Source organism: Arachis hypogaea, chromosome 19 (genome assembly GCF_003086295.3).
Source record: "Arachis hypogaea cultivar Tifrunner chromosome 19, arahy.Tifrunner.gnm2.J5K5, whole genome shotgun sequence".
Classification (NCBI taxonomy): domain Eukaryota; kingdom Viridiplantae; phylum Streptophyta; class Magnoliopsida; order Fabales; family Fabaceae; genus Arachis; species Arachis hypogaea.
This window is the reverse complement of record NC_092054.1, coordinates 48,175,750-48,194,254: the sequence shown is the minus strand read 5'-3', so window position 1 is coordinate 48,194,254 and position 18,505 is coordinate 48,175,750.

Sequence of the window (18,505 nt, the reverse complement as noted above, 5' to 3'; positions counted from 1 at the left end):
ATTCATCCTCAATCAAAGTTTAGAAGGTTTGTCACAATACAAATCAAAATAACTGAGAGTATTAATCCCGAGTCGTGCTCCCTAGGAATTGCAATGAAGTGCTCAATTATTGGCTGTGAGGGATATTGGGGTTGAGGTAGTGATTGAAAAGAAATGTAAATAACAAGAAATTATATGACAATTAACAAACAAGGGGAAAGAAAACTCAAATGGTTAAAGGTCTTGACAAGGGTTGTTGGTTAAGGATCACTATCCTTGTTACTAACCACAATATGATAATTGCAAGGATCAATCCCATTTAGTCATCCTCTATCAATTGAAGGAAAGTCAAATGAGTTTCATCAATCCTAATCCATAAGTCCTAGCCACTCATTAATTGAATTAGTGAAGACTAGTGTCAATGGACACCAATTATCAATCACTTGGACATTAGCAATTCAAGGTCACCCAAGTAACCAACCTAAGCCAAGAAGAGTAAAATCTAACTTATAACTAAAAGAAACATTTCATCAAATACCTAGAATGCAATAAAAGCAAACATCATAAAATGCAAGAATTAATAAAAGCTATAACTAACATAAGCAAGAAATCAACAATAGCAACTAATGTAAACATCAAAAGAGACGAAAACATAAAATTGCATTGAAAGGAAATTGAAATTGACAAGAGAGTTCATAAACTAAATTGGCAAAATAAAGAAATTAACAAGAGAGGTAGATAAACTAAAGTTCTAGAACAAATAAAAGTAATGGAAAACTAAATTGAAGCAAGAATAAAATATAGATCTAAGAAGAAATTGAAATAAGAACCCTAAAAGCTAGAGAGAGGAGAAGAGAAAGCCTCTCTCTCTAGAATTCTACATCTCTCTACAACTAGTGTGTATGAATGAATTGTCCTCTTTTCCTCCTTCACTCCCAGCCTTTAATCTGCATACTGGGCTCGAAACTGGGCCAGAAATTAGCTCAGAAATCGCCCCCATCGTTTTTACTTAGGCCTGTGCCGCTTGTCATGCGTACGCGTTAGCCACGCATACTGACGAACGAGGATTTTTTGAAGGTAAAGAATTTCACAAATAAATTTCCGTTGTAAGTATAGTTTCTAAACCAACAGAGAATTCTTTTGTACAAAAGTTTTGGTTGTCACTAAAGCAAATCCAATAAAATTAATAACCGAAGTATTTAAACCTCGGGTCGTCTCTCAAGGAATTGCAGGAAAGTATGATTTATTATTGGTTATGGAAAAGTATCTTTTTGGAATTTTGAAATAGGGAACAAGGAAATAAATTGGCAAGAAAGTAAATTAATAATCATGAAAACCCTTGCAAGGTATGAGAACTGGAAATCCCATCCTAGTTATCCTTATCAATTGTGATGAGAATTATTTATTGCTCCCACTTAGTTAAAGGAAAGTCAAGTGGACTAATAGATGGGATTCCTCAAGTCCTAGTCAACTCCTAAGGAAAGACTAGCTTTAGAGGGATCCAAATCAACCAGCAAATCCCAATTATCAATCAACAAAGGAGTTTGATAACTCAAGTGTCACCAATTACTCAACCAAAGCTAAGAATGTAAAAAGCTAAATTAAAATCATAAATCTTAAATACCTCAAATTGCATTAAATATAAAATCAAATCTAACATTGGAAGGTTCATAAACCAAATTGGATAAGAAAGGAATCAACAAGAAAAATAGAATAAACTAGTAAGCTAGAACAAATAAAGTAGAAGAAAAATTAAATTAAAGGAACATTGAACCTGGAATTGGGAAGAAGTAAACCTAACCTAAGAAAAATCCTAAATCCTAAAACCTAGAAAGAGGAGAGAGCCTCTCTCTCTAGAAACTACATCTAAAAACCTAAAATTATGAATTATGAGAAGTTGTGTTTTTGAATGAATGGATTCCCCCACTTTATAGCCTCTAATCTGTGTTTTCTGGGCCGAAAACTAGGTCAGAAATAGCCCAGAAATCGCTCCAAGCATTTTCTGTTATTTCTGTAGATCGCGCATGTCACACGTACGCGTCAGTCATGCGTACGCGTCACTGGTCATCTTTGCGTGTCACGTGTACGCATCAAGCACGCGCACACGTCATCTAGCAGAACTCCAATCCACGCGTACGCATCAGGTACGCGCACGCATCGCTGCAAATTTCTCCATGTCGCGCGCACGTGTGAGCCATGCGTGCGCGTTGATGCTCGCTGGTTTTCTCCTTAGTTTCTTGTGTTCCTTCTATTTTTGCAAGCTTTCTCTCCATTCTCTAAGCCATTCCTACCCTATAAAGCCTGAAACACTTAACACATGGATCACGGCATCGAATGGTATAAAGGAGAATTAAAAATACACAAATGAAAGACTCTAGGAAGCAAGTTATCAACCATAGAATAACGCTAGGAAGGAATTGTAAAATCATGCAAATCATATGAATAAGTGGGTAAGGACTTGATAAAAACCACACAATTGAGCACAAGATAAACCATAAAATAGTGGTTTATCAACCTCCCCACACTTAAACATTAGCATGTCCTCATGCTTAGCTGAAGGAGATAAAATAAATGAGTAGGGAAAAATAAGACTCATGAAATGCAATGCAACCTATGTTATATGAATGAAACTATATGCTAAGATGATTCTGCCTACTTTGTTAAAAGTAAATAGGTTCTCCAAGACAAATATAAATCAAATTCCATTAATTCAAATTATACAATAAAAGAAAAATAAACTTGTAAGAAGATAGCTCATGAAAGCAGGGAACATAGAATCAAGCATTGAACCCTCACTTGTAGTGTATATGCACTCTAATCTCTCAAGTGCCTAAGGTGAATCACTCTACTCTTCTTTAATCATACTTTCTAAACTTTATTCTTCATCTAACCAATCAACAAGTATTTAATGTACCAATGCAAAGATCATGAGGTCTTTTCAAGGTTGTAATGGGGCTAAGGTAAAGGTGAGGGTATATATAAGGCTAAGTAAGTTATAAATTGAATCCTAGACTAACCTAAGCTCTCACCTAACATACACACACACTTTATGTAACTCTAAAATTGTGCCTGGCTGCCCAAAATTCTCACTTTTGCATCACATACTCATGTATCAACTTTTCTTTAGTTTTACCACATATGCATTGATCTTTTATTAAACTTAGCATTGGGGTAATTTTATCCCCTTATTTATTTATTTAATTTATATATATTTATATATATATATATTTTTTTTTTCTTTTTTTCTTTTTTTTATTAAAAATATAAAAGTAAACACACATATCAATGCACATGGATTTTTAATTTTTCTGGTCTCACATGAGTAAGTACCCAAATTCCAAATATTTTGTCAATGAAATACTTTCATCAATCCCAGTTCCCACAGTTTCCCCACACTTAGTTGATACACAATCTCTATCTTAAGCTAACCAAAGATTCAATTGGGGTAATTAATTATTTTTCCACTTAAGGCTAGTGATGTGGTAAAATATAGAACAAAAGGGGATTAAGAGGCTCAAAGTGGCAAACAAAGGTAATTGAAAGGGTAGGCTATTTGGGATAAGTGAGATAATAATCAATTAATGGCCTCAATCATATGCAAGCATATAAATACATTAAACATTGGACATATAGAGTGGAACAAAGTAAAGATTACAATTATAGAGAAGGAAACACACAAGAATAAAATATCATGGTTAAATAGTGTAACCATACAATTAAGCTCAAAAATCTTACTGGGTTGTGTGTTCTTAGCTGTCATTCATGTTCCAATTTACAGTCTTCAAACAAGTTTGTTTAAAAAAATTTTAATTTAAATTAGTGAAATATCATAAAATAGAGTCTTGAAAAGAATTTTATTACTTTAACCAAGCAAAATACATGCAAACAATTATTATCATGCAATCTATTCTACCTAACAAAAGAAAAACAAAAATATTGGTGTTAAGAAAAAAAAACAATTACCTCCGGAAGTCAGGTACTGACCGACCTCCCCATACTTAAAGCTTGGCATCATCCTCGGTGCCATCAGTCAAGAACAAAGGGGGGCTGGTAGCAGCATCTCCACAGTCAAAATTGTCATGGCTCCCTGTGCTAGTAGATTAAGTGGAGTCCAGGGTATCTGGGTCTTCTTCAGGTGAGTGGTTGCCAACAATCAGCTCCTTGAGGTATGTAAATTGGCGCTTGTTACGGCGCTTCATTTGCTCTGCCTGCCGGTCAAGCCGGTCCAACCTCTGAAGTATCTGAAGGAGCAGCTGATTTGTTGAAGATGCTTGTGCTTTTCGTTCCTCTCCTCGCCAGTGGCTTGTCAGAGGCTTTCTCTTTACCTTTTCTGGTGGCCATCCTGAAAAGGGAGATGAGAAAGGGGCATGAATTCAAAGGGATAGAGCAAGAAAGAGGAGTGATAATCATGCCAAGGTAAAGAAGAATGTCGTTAACACATGGTCGCGACTCCATGCAATTAGGACATCAATGGAAATATAGCATGATAAATTGAGGCAATTAAATGCAAGATATTTATTGGCATGCTGGCAAAGGCATGAGTAGCATAGATCAAGCATTAAAAGCCAAAATGTATTATCAGCCATAACAAACTAACAATAACATTTGTATTGATAATTATATTTAATTAATAAAATTTCAAAAGGGTTTTTGTGAAAAACAGGCATTCGAGTAGAAGGATAGAATAATTAAGAATTCACAATGCCATACGGGCTTTTCACAAACACTTGGTATGCATGTAAAATATGTTAAGGAAAGTAAGAACTCCAACATGCATACAATCTAAAAATTAATATTAATTGTTAAATCACTCTTGATGATATCTACAAGCTCAAGTATAATAATATAAGACCCAAATAAAGCTCTAACACCAACATAAAAATGCATGAAGAAAAAGAAAAAGAATGAAAAAGAAACCATAAATAACTAAGCATGAAAGGGAAAAATTTTTTTTGAAGAAAGAAAAGTAATTAAATGCAAATAAGAAAAATGAAGGAAGAAAGGAGAAGGGAATGAAAAGTGGGACGCGACGCGCGTGCGAGGCATGCGTGCGCGTGAGAACTGTATTTGCCATGCGACGCGTACGCGTCGCCCACGCGTACGCGTGGGTGGTCTTGGAAGCAAAAAGACACGCACGCGTCAGGGACGCGTACGCGTGGATGACCTTGTGCCTCTAGCACAGTTCCAGCGTGGGGGCAGCACAACTTTCTGTCCAACATGTTATTTACGCTGATTTCCCTATCCACGCGTGTGCATGTTTGAGGCGTACGCATGGATTTCCCTTGTGACAGATGACGCGAACGCGTCATAGACGCGTTCGCGTCGGTCAAATTATGCGTAGAGCACACTAGCCGCACGATTCCATCATAACTTTCTGTTCGTTGGATGGGGGAGCGAGATTGCTATCGACGCCCACGCGTGGCCTGCGCGCATGCGTGGTTTGTGCTTGTGCTTGTGCTTGAACTCATCTAGGAATCCCCACCAATGTTTGTAATTCCAATGGCCCCCGAGATCCCAAACTAGGCGCAGATAGCCTTGAAGCAAGATTAAGCAAGTGACAAGGCCCCAAGAGTGTTGATTGCTAGACTGAATTCCGGGGTCAAAAAAGCTTGATTTTGCACCCGTCTTCTTGTTGACCATCTTTGTTCCAACTGGGTGGTAAGCAATCCGAATTCTCACTGAGGCATCCAAACAGCTTCCTAGACCCATACAATTTAGTATTCTTCCAACCATGATAATTCAGCCGTGAGCTTCCTACCACAATGAACCTAGGATTGTGTTATCAACCACTAACCATCTCCCTCTTATTCTTATAGCCAGAAAGAGCTCTAAGTTGCCCATCCGTCTCAAGCAAAGCATATTCAAGTGGGCTAATTAAGCTTAGAGATGAGAGATTTACCCACTTGAATGAAGGGATGGATGGTGATGGCTTTGGGGAGAGGTCTCCAACAACCTTGGCAAGGTGATCTCCAGCTCCATTCCCTTGGGCTCTTCTTTGACAACTTCCACCTCTTTGCAAGCTTCTTCAATATCAACCTCTTCTTCTTGGTAGCTTTCTTCCAATTCGATCTCTTCTTCATTGTTCACCAAGGGCATGGGAGGTTGTGCTTCTTCTTCTTTAATCTCCATGTCAAGTCCAATGGGAGAGGATTCAAATGTAGATAAGAATTCATCAATGATTGAATCCATCTCTTGATCATCCCCTTCAAAGTCTTCAACCATGATATGCCTTGGAGGTTGTACACCCTCTTTAACATCAAATTCAAATGTCTTTGAGGGAGGCTCTATAAGTAGGATCATAATGCTCTTGGATTGATGGATATGGACATGGTGTATATGGAGGTGGTGGTTCTTGGGAGGGTTGGAATTGGGATGGCTCTATGTATGGTTCATACGGTTCATAGGGTGGTTGGTATGGTGGATATGGGTTAGGGTCATATGGAGGTGAATGGTGTAAAGGGGCTTGTGAGTATGGTGGTTCAAAGGTATGTTGGAGAGGTGGTTCGTAAGCATATGGTGGGGCTTGTTGGTATCTACAAGGGGGTCCACCATATTCATCATCTTTGTACGCTCCCTGGAATGGCTCTTGACCATAGTAATTTGGTGGAGGTGGTTTGTCACGAAAGGGTCCATCATAAATATTGTCTTGGTATGCATCACAGAATGGTTGTTGGTTATAGCGCATTGGAGGGGGTTGTTGCCAAGAGGGTTGATCAAATCCTTGTGGCTCCTCCCATCTTTGATTCTTCCAACCTTGATGCCTGTTCTCATTATAGCTTCCATTCCTTACAACAATATTGGAACTAAACTTAAAGCCAGAGGGGTGACAATTCATAGTAGCTAAAGAAATAAAAACTAATAGAAATTAATGAAAATAAACTCCTAAAACTAGAAACACTAACAAAGAAATGAAAAAGCAAATATTTACAATAACAAATAATAAGACACACATTTGCAACTCCCTGGCAACGATGCCATTTTTGACGAACGAGGATTTTTTGAAGGTAAAGAATTTTACAAATAAATTTCTGTTGCAAGTATAGTTTCTAAACCAACAGAGAATCCTTTCGTACAAAAGTTTTGGTTGTCACTAAAGCAAACCCAATAAAATTGATAACCGAAGTATTTAAACCTCGGGTCGTCTCTCAAGGAATTGCAGGGAAGTATGATTTATTATTGGTTATGGAAAAGTATCTTTTTGGGTTTTTGAAATAGGGAACAAGAAAATAAATTGGCAAGAAAGTAAATTAATAATCATGAAAACCCTTGCAAGGTATGAGAACTGGAAATCCCATCCTAGTTATCCTTATCAATTGTGATGAAAATTGTTTATTGCTCCCACTTAGTTAACCCTTACTAAATAAAGGAAAGTCAAGTGGACTAATCAATGGGATTCCTCAAGTCCTAGTCAACTCCTAAGGAAAGACTAGCTTTAGAGGGATCCAAATCAACCAGCAAATCGCAATTATCAATCAACAAATGAGTTTGATAACTGGTGCATGAAATTGTGATCATCAATGGCGCCATCATCATGGTACGCACAATTGTAATCTCAACTCTTTATCACAACTCCGCACAACTAACCAGCAAGTGCACTGGGTCGTCCAAGTAATAAAGCTTACATGAGTAAGGGTCGATCCCACGGAGATTGTCGGCTTGAAGCAAGCTATGGTCACCTTGTAAATCTCAGTCAGGCGGATTCAAATGGTTATGGAGAATTGATAATTAAAAGATAAATAAAACATAAAATAAAGATAGAGATACTTATGTAATTCTTCGGTTGGAATTTCAGATAAGCGTATGAAGATGCTTTGTTCCTCCTGAACCTCTGCTTTCCTATTGCCTTCTTCCAATCATTCATACTCCTTTCCATGGCAAGCTTTATGTTGGGCATCACCGTTGTCAATGGCTACTTCCCGTCCTCTCAGTGAAAATGTTCCAAATGCGCTGTCACCGCACGGCTAATCATCTGTCGGTTCTCGATCATGTCGGAATAGGATCCATTGATCCTTTTGCGTCTGTCACACGCTCCACAATCATGAGTTTGAAGCTCGTCACAGTCATCCCTTCCCAGATCCTACTCAGAATACCACAGACAAGGTTTAGACGTTCCGGATCTCAGGAATGGCCGCGAATAATTCTAGCCTATACCACGAAGGTTCCAATCTTAGATTAGAAACCCAAGAGATACGCATTCAAGCCATTGCTAGTAGAACATAGGTGGTTGTCAGGCACATGTTCATAGGTGAGAATGATGATGAGTGTCACGGATCATCACATCCATCAAGTTGAAGAACGAATGAATATCTTGGAGAAGAAATAGACTTGAGTTGAATAGAAAAACAATAGTACTTTGTATTAATTCTTGAAGAACAGCAGAGCTCCACACCTTAATCTATGGTGTGTAGAAACTCCACCGTTGAAAATACATAAGAACAAGGTCTAGGCATGGCCGAATGGCCAGCCTCCAAACGTGTCTAAGATAGCATAAGGCTTCTCAAAGATACATAGTATGAAAGTACAATAGCAAAAGGTCCTATTTATAGAAAACTGGTAGCCTAGGGTTTACAGAAATAAGTAATTAATGCAGAAATCTTCTTCCGGGCCCACTTGGTGTGTGCTTGGGCTGAGCATTGAAGCTTCCATGTGTAGAGACTTTTCTTGGAGTTAAACGCCAGCTTTTGTGCCAGTTTGGGCGTTTAACTCCAGCTTTTGTGCCAGTTTTGGAGTTAAACGCCAGAATTCTTGAGCTGACTTGGAACGCCGGTTTGGGCCATCAAATCTAGGGCAAAGTATAGACTATTATATATTTCTGGAAAGCCCAGAATGTCTACTTTCCAACGCAATTGAGAGCGCACCAACTGAGCTTCTGTAGCTCCAGAAAATCCACTTTGAGTGCAGGGAGGTCAGAATCCAACAGCATCTGCAGTCCTTTTTCATACTCTGAATAAGATTTTTGCTCAGGTCCCTCAATTTCAGCCAGAAAATACCTGAAATCATAGAAAAACACACAAACTCATAGTAAAGTCCAGAAAAGTGAATTTTATTTAAAAACTAATAAAAACATAATAAAAACTAACTAAAATATATTAAAAACATACTAAAAATAATGCCAAAAAGCGTATAAATTATCCGCTCATCACAACACCAAACTTAAATTGTTGCTTGTCCCCAAGCAACTGAAAATCAAATAGAATAAAAAAAGAGAATATACAATGAAATCCAAAAACATCTATGAAGATCAGTATTAATTAGATGAGCGGGGCTTTTAGCTTTTTGCTTCTGAACAGTTTTGGCATCTCACTTTATTCCTTGAAGTTCATAATGATTGGAATCTATAGGAACTCAGAATCTAGATAGTGTTATTGATTCTCCTAGTTAAGTATGTTGATTCTTGAACACAGCTACTTTATGAGTCTTGGTCGTGGCCCTAAGCACTTTGTTTTCCAATATTACCACTGGATACATAAATGCCACAGACACATAATTAGGTGAACCTTTTCAGATTGTGACTCAGCTTTGCTAGAGTCCCCAATTAGAGGTGTCCAGGGTTCTTAAGCACACTCTTCTTTTTTCTTTGGACCTCGACTTTAACCGCTCAGTCTCAAGTTTTCACTTGACACCTTCACGCCACAAGCACATGGTTAGGGACAGCTTGGTTTAGCCGCTTAGGCCAGGATTTTATTCCTGTGGGCCCTCCTATCCACTGATGCTCAAAGCCTTGGATCCTTTTTATCACCCTTGCCTTTTGGTTTAAAGGGGTATTGGCTTTTTCTGCTTACTTTTCTTTTTTTTTTTTCTTTTCTCTTTTTTTTTTCTGCAAGCTTTTCACTGCTTTTTCTTGCTTCAAGAATCAATTTTATGATTTTTTAGATCATCATATAACATTTCTCCTTTTCCCATCATTCTTTCAAGAGCCAACAATTTTAACATTCATAAACAATCAAATTAAAAAATATGCACTATTCAAGCATTCATTCAGAAAAACAATAGTATTGCCACCACATCAAGATAATTAAACTATTTTAAAATTTGAAATTCATGCACTTCTTTTTCTTTTTCAATTAAAAACATTTTTTATTTAAGAAAGGTGATGGATTCATTTTCATAGCTTTAAGGCATAGACACTTAGACACTAATGATCATGTAATAAAGACACAAACATAAATAACATAAGCATAAAAATTTGAAAAACAGGAAAATAAAGAACAAGGAAATTAAAGAACGGGTCCACCTTAGTGATGGCGGCTTGTTTTTCCTCTTGAAGATCTTACGGAGTGCTTGAGCTCCTCAATATCTCTTCCTTGCCTTTGTTGTTCCTCTCTCATGGTTCTTTGGTTTTCTCTAATTTCATGGAGGAGGATGGAGTGCTCTTGGTGCTCCACCCTTAGTTGTCCCATGTTGGAACTTAATTCTCCTAGGGAGGTGTTGATTTGCTCCCAATAGTTTTGTGGAGGAAAATACATCTCTTGAGGAATCTCAGGGATTTCATGATGAGGAGTTTCCTCATGCTCTTGGTGAGGTTCTCTCACTTGCTCCATCCTTTTCTTAGTGATGGGCTTGTCCTCATCAATGAGGATGTCTTCCTCTATGTCAATTTCAGCTGAATTGCAGAGGTGACAAATGAGATGAGGAAAGGCTAACCTTGCCATAGTGGAGGACTTGTCTGCCACCTTGTAGAGTTCTTGAGATATAACCTCATGAACTTCTACTTCTTCTCTAATCATGATGCTATGAATGATGATAGCCCGGTCTATAGTAACTTCAGACCGGTTGCTAGTAGGAATGACTGAGCGTTGGATGAACTCCAACCATCTCCTAGCCACGGGCTTGAGGTCATGCCTTCTTAGTTGAACCGGCTTTCCTCTTGAATCACTCTTCCATTGAGCGCCCTCTTCACAGATGTCCATGAGGACTTGGTCCAACCTTTGATCAAAGTTGTCCCTTCTAGTGTATGGGTGTGCATCTCCTTGCATCATAGGCAAATTGAATGCCAACCTTACATTTTCTGGACTAAAGTCTAAGTATTTCCCTTGGACCATTGTAAGCCAATTCTTAGGATTCGGGGTCACACTTTGATCATGGTTCTTGGTGATCCATGCATTGGCATAGAACTCTTAAACCATTAAGATTCTGACTTGTTGAATGGGGTTGGTGAGAACTTCCCAACCTCTTCTTCGGATCTCATGTCGGATCTCCGGATATTCGCCCTTTTTGAGCTTAAAAGGGACCTCGGGGATCACCTTCTTCTTGGCCATAACTTCATAGAAGTGGTCTTGATGCACCCTTGAGAGGAATCTCTCCATCTTCCAAGACTCGGAGGTGGAAGCTTTTGCCTTCCCTTTCCTCTTTCTAGAGGTTTTTCCGGCCTTTGGTGCCATTAATGGTTATGGAAAAACAAAAAAGCTTTAGCTTTTACCACACCAAACTTAGAAGGTTTGCTCGTCCTCGAGCAAAAGAAGAAAGAAGAGAGTAGAAGAAGAAGAAATAGAGGAGATGGAGGGAGCTTTGTGTTTCGGCCAAGGGGGAGAAGTAGTGTTTAGGTTGTGTGAAAATGGAGGAGTGAAGATGGGTTTATATAGGAGTGGAGAGGGGGTATGGTTCGGCCATTATGGGTCGTTTTGGGAGGGAAAGTGGTTTGAATTCGAATGGTGGGGTAGGTGAGGTTTTATGAAGGATGGATGTGAGTGGTGAAGAGAATGGTGGGATTTAATAGGTAAGAGGTTTTTGGGAAAGAGGTATTGAGGTGATTGGTGAATGGGTGAAGAAGTGAGAGAGAGGTGGGGTAGGTAGGGATCCTGTGGGGTCCACAGATCCTGAGGTGTCAAGGATTTCTCATCCCTGCATCATGTGGCGTGCAAAATGCCCCTTGCTGCCAATCCTGGCGTTAAACGCCAGGCTGTTGCCCATTTCTGGCGTTTAACGCCAGCTTCTTGCCCATTCCTGGCGTTAAACGCCCAGAATGGTGCCAGACTGGGCGTTTAACGCCCATTCTGTTACCCTTACTGGCGTTTAAACGCCAGTAAGTGTCTCCTCCAGGGTGTTCTATTTTTCATTCTGTTTTTCCTTTTGTTTTTGATTTTTCAATTGTTTTTTTGTGACTTCACATGATCATCAACCTATAGAAAACATAAAATAACAAAAGAAAATAGAAATTTAATATAGATAAGTAAAAATTGGGTTGCCTCCCAACAAGCGCTTCTTTAATGTCAATAGCTTGACAGTGGCTCTCATGGAGCTTTACAGATATTCAGAGCAATGTTGGAACCTCCCAACACCAAACTTAGAGTTTGAATGTGGGGGTTCAACACCAAACTTAAAGTTTGGTTGTGGCCTCCCAACACAAAACTTAGAGTTTGATTGTGGGGACTCTGTTTGACTCTGTATTGAGAGAAGCTCTTCATGCTTCCTCTCCATGGTGACAGAGGGATATCCTTGAGCTTTAAACACAAGGGAGTCTTCATTCACTTGAATGATCAATTCTCCTCTGTCAGCATCAATCACAGCTTTTGCCATGGCTAGGAAGGGTCTGCCAAGGATGATGGATTCATCCATACACTTTCCAGTCTCTAGGATTATGAAATCAGCAAGGATGTAATGGTCTTCAACTTTTACCAAGACATCCTCTACAAGTCCATAAGCCTATTTCTTGGAATTGTCTGCCATCTCCAGTGAGATTCTTGCAGCTTGTACCTCCATGATCCGTAGCTTCTCCATTACAGAGAGAGGCATAAGGTTTATACTTGATCCCAGGTCACACAGAGCCTTCTCAAAGGTCATGGTGCCTATGATACAAGGTATTAAGAACTTTCCAGGATCTTGTCTCTTCAGAGGTAATTTCTGCCTAGTCAAGTCATCTAGTTCTTTGATGAGCATTGGAGGTTCATCCTCCCAAGTCTCATTACCAAACAACCTGGCATTTAGCTTCATGATTGCTCCAAGGTACTTAGCAACTTGCTCTTCAGTAACATCTTCATCCTCTTCAGAGGAAGAATACTTATCAGAGCCCATGAATGGCAAAAGTGAATTTAATAGAATCTCTATGGTCTCAGTCTGAGCCTCAGATTCCCATGGTTCCTCATTAGGGAACTCCTTGGAGGTCAGTGGACGTCCATTGAGGTCTTCTTCAGTGGAGATTACTGCCTCTTCCTTCTCTCCAGGTTCGGCCATGTGAGACGTGTTTATGGCCTTGCACTCTCTCTTTGGATTCTCTTCTGTATTGCTTGGGAGAGTACTAGGAGGGAGTTCAGTAATTTTCTTACTCAGCTGACCCACTTGTGCCTCCAAATTTCTAATGGAGGACCTTGTTTCAGTCATGAAACTTTGAGTGGTTTTGATTAGATCAGAGACAATGGTTGCTAAATCAGAGTGGCTCTGTTTAGAATTCTCTGTTTGTTCCTGAGAAGATGATGGAAAAGGCTTGCTATTGCTAAACCTATTTCTTCCACCATTATTGTTGTTAAAACCTTGTTGAGGTCTCTGTTGATCCTTCCATGAGAGATTTGGATGATTTCTCCATGAAGGATTATAGGTATTTTCATAGGGTTCTCCCATGTAATTCACCTATTCCATTGCTGGGTTCTCAGGATCATAAGCTTCTTTTTCAGAGGAAGCTTCCTTAGTACTGTCTGTTGCTGCTTGCATTTCAGACAGACTCTGAGAAATCATATTGACTTGTTGGGTCAATATTTTATTCTGAGCCAATATGGCATTCAGAGTATTAATCTCAAGAACTCCTTTCTTCTGAGCTATCCCATTATTCACATGATTCCTTTCAGAAGTGTACATGAATTGGTTATTTGCAACCATTTCAATGAGTTCTTGAGCTTCTGCAGGCGTCTTCTTCAGATGAAGAGATCCTCCAACAGAGCAATCCAATGACATCTTGGATAGTTCAGACAGACCATCATAGAAAATTCCTATGATGCTCCATTCAGAAAGCATGTAAGAAGGATATCTTCTGATTAATTGCTTGTATCTTTTCCAAGCTTCATAGAGGGATTCACCTTCCTTCTGTCTGAAGGTTTGGACTTCCACTCTAAGCTTGCTCAATTTTTGAGGTGGAAAGAACTTTGCCAAGAAGGCATTGACTAGCTTTTCCCAAGAGTTCAGGCTTTCTTTAGGTTGTGAATCCAACCATGTCCTAGCTCTGCCTCTTACAGCAAAAGGAAAAAGCATAAGTCTGTAGACTTCAGGGTCAACCCCATTGGTCTTGACAGTGTCACAGATTTGCAAGAATTCAGCTAAGAACTGATGAGGATCTTCCAATGGAAGTCCATGAAACTTGCAATTCTGTTGCATTAAAGAAACTAATTGAGGCTTAAGCTCAAAGTTGTTTGCTCCAATGGCAGGGATTGAGATGCTTCTCCCATATAAGTCAGAAGTAGGTATAGTAAAGTCACCAAGCACCTTCCTTGCATTGTTGGCATTGTTGTTTTTGGTTGGCATAGTTTCTTCTTCCTTGAAAAGCTCTGTTAGGCCCTCTAAAGAGAGATGTTCTTTAGCTTCTCTTAGCTTTCTCTTCAAGGTCCTTTCAGGTTCAGGATCAGCTTGAACAAGTATGCCTTTATCTTTGTTCCTACTCATATGAAAGAGAAGAGAACAAGAAAGTAGGAAATCCTCTATGTCACAGTATAGAGATTCCTTGAGGTGTCAGAGGAAAATAATAATAGAAGGAGGAGGTAGATAGAAGAGAATTCGAACATATAAAGAAGGAAGAAGTTCGAATTGCACCTTGAGGAAGAGTGTTAGTCCTTTAAATAGAAGGATGTGAGAAGAGGGGAAGAATTTTCGAAAATAAAGTAAAAGATTTTGAAATAATTAAAAGAAATTTTGAAAAATTGATTGATGATTTTTGAAAACTAAAATTGGGAAAGAAATTAAGTGATTTTTGAAAAAGATTTTGAAATTAGAAATAAAAAAGATATGATTGAGAGTTAATTTTGAAAAAGATGTGATTGAGAATATATGATTAAGAAGATATGATTGAAAATCAATTTAGAAAAAGAAAGTTTTTAAAATTAAAGTTGATTACTTGACTAACAAGAAATTAAAAGATATGATTCTCAAAATTTAAAATTTGATCCTTTCTTAATAGGCAAGTAACGACTTGAAAATTTTGAAGTAAATCTTTAATTATAACATGGATTTTTGAAAATAAAAAAATGGAAAGAAATTGATTTTGAAGAGATATGATTGAAAAGATGTGATTTGAAAAAGATTTGATTTTGAAAAATTATGAAAATTTGAAAAAAATCTAAATTAAAAACAAAATCTTCCCTCTAGTGTCATCCTGGCGTTAAACGCCCAGAATGGCATCCATTCTGGCGTTTAACGCCCAAAACTCTACCTTTTTGGGCGTTAAACGCCTAGCCAGGTACCATGGCTGGCGTTTAAACGCCAGTTTTCCTTCTTCACTGGGTGTTTTGAACGCCCATCTTTTTCTGTTTGATTCCTCTGCTGAATGTTCTGAATCTTTAATTCTCTGTATTATTGACTTGAAAAGACACGATTTTGAAAATATTTTTGAATTTTTTTAATGATGAGAAACAATCAAAATACAACTAATCTTAGGAAACTCAAATCAAACAATGCATGAAGGACACCAAACTTAAAAATTTTCATATAAGAGACACTAACAAATTGAGAATGGATATGAGAAACAACAAAACACACAAAACAAGAGAATTTAAAGATTAGAGCACTGAAATCATCAAGAATAACTTGAAGATCAATGAAGAACATATTGCATGTATTCGAAAAATGCAAGAAGAATAAAAACATGCAATTGACACCAAACTTAAAAATTGATACTAGACTCCAACAAGAAACATAAAATATTTTTGATTTTTATGGTTTTATAAATTTTTTTGTGATTTTCAAAACTTATATGGAAAAAGAAAATAAAGAGAATCAAAACTTCTAATGAGAATTCCAGGAATCATGCAATGTTAGTCTAAAGCTTCAGTCTAAAAAGATTAGACATGTTTGGCCAAACTTTAGCAGGACATTACATTCAGCAGCTAAATTGATGAGAATCAATAAGCTTTTGTGATGCTAAGAACATCACCTTGAAACTCTAGAATTCATTCTTAAAAATTCTGAAAAGTACCTAATCTAAGCATCAAGATGAACCGTCAGTTGTCCAAACTCGAACAATCCCCGGCAACGGCGCCAAGAACTTGGTGCATGAAATTGTGATCATCAATGGCGCCATCATCATGGTACACACAATTGTAATCTCAACTCTTTATCACAACTCCGCACAACTAACCAGCAAGTGCACTGGGTCGTCCAAGTAATAAACCTTACGTAAGTAAGGGTCGATCCCACGGAGATTGTCGGCTTGAAGCAAGCTATGGTCACCTTGTAAATCTCAGTCAGGCGGATTCAAATGGTTATGGAGAATTGATAATTAAAAGATAAATAAAACATAAAATAAAGATAGAGATACTTATGTAATTCTTCGGTTGGAATTTCAGATAAGCGTATGAAGATGCTTTGTTCCTCCTGAACCTCTGCTTTCCTATTGCCTTCTTCCAATCATTCATACTCCTTTCCATGGCAAGCTTTAAGTTGGGCATCACCGTTGTCAATGGCTACTTCCCGTCCTCTCAGTGAAAACGTTCCAAATGCGCTGTCACCGCACGGCTAATCATCTGTCGGTTCTCGATCATGTCGGAATAGGATACATTGATCCTTTTGCATCTGTCACACGCCCCATAATCGTGATTTTGAAGCTCGTCACAGTCATCCCTTCCCAGATCCTACTCAGAATACCACAGACAAGGTTTAGACATTCCGGATCTCAGGAATGGCCACCAATAATTCTAGCCTATACCGCGAAGGTTCCAATCTTAGATTAGAAACCCAAGAGATACGCATTCAAGTCATTGCTAGTAGAACATAGGTGGTTGTCAGGCACATGTTCATAGGTGAGAATGATGATGAGTGTCACGGATCATCACATCCATCAAGTTGAAGAATGAATGAATATCTTGGAGAAGAAATAGACTTGAGTTGAATAGAAAAATAATAGTACTTTGTATTAATTCTTGAAGAACAGCAGAGCTCCACACCTTAATCTATGGTGTGTAGAAACTCTACCGTTGAAAATACATAAGAACAAGGTCTAGGAATGGCCGAATGGCCAGCCTCCAAACGTGTCTAAGATAGCATAAGGCTTCTCAAAGATCCATAGTATGAAAGTACAATAGCAAAAGGTCCTATTTATAGAAAACTGGTAGCCTAGGGTTTACAGAAATCAGTAACTAATGCAGAAATCTTCTTTCGGGCCCACTTGGTGTGTGCTTGGGCTGAGCATTGAAGCTTCCATGTGTAGAGACTTTTCTTGGAGTTAAACGCCAGCTTTTGTGCCAGTTTGGGCGTTTAACTCCAGCTTTTGTGCCAGTTTTGGAGTTAAACGCCAGAATTCTTGAGCTGATTTGGAACGTCAGTTTGGGCCATCAAATCTCGAGCAAAGTATGAACTATTATATATCGCTGGAAAGCCCAGGATGTATAGTTTCCAACGCAATTGAGAGCGCGCCAATTGGGCTTCTGTAGCTCCAGAAAATCCACTTTGAGTGCAGGGAGGTCAGAATCCAACAGCATTTGCAGTCCTTTTTCAGCCTCTGTATCAGATTTTTACTCAGGTCCCTCAATTTCAGCCAGAAAATACCTGAAATCATAGAAAAATACACAAACTCATAGTAAAGTCCAGAAAAGTGAATTTTATTTAAAAACTAATAAAAACTAACTAAAATATAATAAAAACATACTAAAAATAATGCCAAAAAGCGTATAAATTATCCGCTCATCAATAACTCAAGTGTCACCAATTACTCAACCAAAGATAAGAATGTAAAAAGCTAAATTAAAATCATAAATCTGAAATACCTCAAATTGCATTAAATATAAAATCAAATCTAACATTGGAAGGTTCATAAACCAAATTGGATAAGAAAGGAATCAACAAGAAAAATAGAATAAACTAGTAAGCTAGAACAAATAAAGTAGAAGAAAAATTAAATTAAAGGAACATTGAACCTGGAATTGGGAAGAAGTAAACCTAACCTAAGAGAAATCCTAAATCCTAAAACCTAGAGAGAGGAGAGAGCCTCTCTCTCTAGAAACTACATCTAAAAACCTAAAATTATGAATTATGAAAAGTTGTGTTTTTGAATGAATGGATTCCCCTACTTTATAGCCTCTAATCTGTGTTTTCTGGGCCGAAAACTGGGTCAGAAACAGCCCAGAAATTGCTCCAAGCATTTTTTGTTATTTCTGCAGATCACGCATGTCACGCATACGCGTCAGTCACGCGTACGCATCACTGGTCATCTTCGCGTGTCACCCGTACGCGTCATGCACGCGCACGCATCATCTAGCAGAACTCCAATCCATGCGTACGCGTCAGGTACACGCACGCGTCGATGCTCGCTGGTTTTCTCTTTAGTTTCTTGTGTTCCTTCCATTTTTGCAAGCTACCTCTCCATTCTCTAAGCCATTCCTGCCCTATAAAGCCT